The following is a 2,990-nucleotide window of genomic DNA, read 5'->3' as shown; positions in this document are numbered from 1 at the left end:
CGAACTCACTTTGCTCCAACATAATGCAGTCCCAACTACGAAGAACAATGTTCTGACCACGACAGACACCTACCACGTTCTGAGGACGTTCCTGGTAAACTATAACAGCGTAGCTTACAGCCATTTATGTTGAAGCACATATTTCTCGCGTTGTTTCCCTATTTTTGTCCAACCCCTGTATATGTACCTTTTAACTGTCTTGTTCTACGTAATTTCGATAGAAATCGTACAGATGATCAATGGAACATGCAACTAAGTAACTAATTACTTAACACAACGTAGCACATGGAAATTCGACGACCACAGGCGCACAGGTTACTCGACATATGCTAATAGATGTCTTGTTATTAGTAAGTTGGCTGTAGTACTGGTGTAAATGTAATACGTGACGTGATTGCTTATAAAGAATGACTAACCGCTAAAATTTTCCAATATCTAATACCAGTTGTGTACAATATCAATATTCTCGTGCAGGAAACTTGTATCGAGCTCTTAAACAGAGAAAAGCAAAGTTGTGAACTTAAAAATGCATTAGCCCTTTGACAGCTACCTCTATGAGCGCTTATTAATCTGTACCACCACTCTACCCGTAAGCTGTGCTGACGTCAACGTGAAATCACCGGGGCGTACAAGTCGCGCAGGCCGACCAGACGCTCTATGGATGAAGCACTTACTTGTCCTGAACACCGAGCTGGTGTTGTTGTAACAAATGCAGTGTTTGTTTTTAGTGTTACTTGACTGGTTGGTACTGGTGCACTCGTTTCAAATAATAACGGGATGCCATTCAACTGTTATTTATTGGAGGCAGTCAACGGTATCGTCCCCCTGAACTTTAGCGCCGTACAAACGTCTCCTTCCCATAACTACAATGTTGCACTGAAGAAAAACCTAAAGCACTTCCTTTTTCCAACGTCACAACTTGTCCTTCAGAATTAACACTTATGACAGTTTTTCTCTCTTTCTGTCTGTCACCTCTTGTTTCGGTTACACTTCTTTCTCATTTCGTTTCCCAATCAGTTACGTCACTTTCCTTCCTCCTCTCTACATCAGTCGTCTTTCTATCACGTTCCTTTTTCTGCTTCTCTCACTCCCTCTCACTTATGTCCAACGCTACCAGTGTCTTTAGTGTAAATCTGGTGATTGTAATCTTCTTATATTGTTATATTTTTTCACTAGGTAGTACAAAATTTGCCTTTTTCCTCAGTAGCTGCTATTGTTTCCATTACTTGTGTCATAGTTACATCCAACTAGGAACCCCTTGAGTGCGAGGGTGCCAGTTCAGTCTTTAAGTAAGTCTCATTTGAAAGTGTTGTGCTAACAATTATGACAGGAAAAATATTAACAGCTAATGACTCACCATTTGCATCAGGAGAGAAGCAGAAAACGATTGGCCGGGGGGGTGCAGAGATCAACCTTCTACGGGATGTATGTATTACACTTCACAAAATAGACATCGTCGGCATTCAAGAAATGCTCAAAACAAATCATTAATTGCACCATGAACAGTGGATGAAAAATTGAGCGCTAAAGTGATCACAAGGGTTCGCACCATCAAAATCGAACGCGAATTCCTTAGGAGTTACAAACCGTGTAGGGCGTTCAGCTAGGTACCCATTCTTGATCACATGAGAGCTGACGGAATCTGATGGCATGGAACCGAATGCGAAACAGTCTGTCGTGGAGATTATCGTGAAACTAACTATCCTATAAGGGGGGAAATAATGGATTTTGGTCCAAAAAATCGGTTTTTCAGAAATGTTATTTTCTTGATGTACACAGTTAAATCTATGTTGTGTGTGAATTTTATCGTGATTGCAGCTTTAGAAATGCCTTTAAATTGTTAAACTGATTAACTTTGGACTGGCAGCCGCTACCAACTTTTCCGACATTTGCGAAACTGCTTGCTTCAGCGGAATTTTTGTCAGTGTGAAGGCTATTTTCTTTCGATATCTTTGGCTGGCATCCATATCTCTGGCTGGCGTCTATATCTTTACCTGAAAACTCTCTTGCATGTGGTTTCTTTATGTTTTGACAATACTAGAACATATTACTAGGTGGAAGGTTGAATTAGCAAACTTTCACGTGGAAGTCAAGATTTATGCATAATGGGTAGTGGAAAAACTGTGTTTAAGACATGTAGGTTTCAAGGAAACTGGTTTACCAACAAAAAAGAGGAAGCAGTCCGAAATGAAGAGCATAGGCTCTCAGCTTCAGCATCGAAACTTGGGAGAGAAGAAATGTACAGGTGCCTGAATGATGTTGATATGGATTCCACTGGATTCGGATTTATTGAGTTAGAGCTTCTCTGCCAGGCTATAAAGTTTTCATGTTCATGGATTAGCTGCAAAAATACGGAATTCATGACTGTTGTTGAAGAAAGGAGAGTGGGAATAGCTTGTGATTTTAAATTGATTTGTAATTCGTGTGGCTATGAATTTTTATTTTCCTCCTCCAAAGAAACTGACACAGGTACCTACGAAAGCAATTTTAGGTTAGCATATGATCTGAGATACCTTGGACAGGGCAGGGAAGGAGGTAACTTATTGTGTGGTTTTCTGAACATGCCTCCACCTTACGCAAGGATTGAAAAAATAAATAAAGAAATATCTAATGCTGTATGCGATATTGCCAAAGTTTCTACGAAGAAAGCGTGGAGGAATTGGTGGAAATAAACCAAAGAGAAATACATCCTGGGGTAGATATTCATGACAGCGAATCTTCTACAATTTTTATTTACCTGTGTGTGTCTGTATATGGAGCCTGGATGAAAAGGGGTCACACATCCCTGTATGGAGCTGCATGTATTATTGGTATTGACTCAGGTAAAGTTTTAGATGTAGAAATTATGTCTAAATACTGGCACCAGTGTGCAATAAGGAATATGTCCTACAATGAAGACAGTGAGAAACTGTGGCAAGAAAAGCATGCAGTAGCATGCTCTAAAAATTATAGTGGCATGGAGGCTGCTGCAGTTGTGAGATGTTTTCCAG

This window comes from Schistocerca cancellata, chromosome 6 (genome assembly GCF_023864275.1).
Source record: "Schistocerca cancellata isolate TAMUIC-IGC-003103 chromosome 6, iqSchCanc2.1, whole genome shotgun sequence".
Classification (NCBI taxonomy): domain Eukaryota; kingdom Metazoa; phylum Arthropoda; class Insecta; order Orthoptera; family Acrididae; genus Schistocerca; species Schistocerca cancellata.
Note: the sequence above shows the minus strand (reverse complement) of the source record.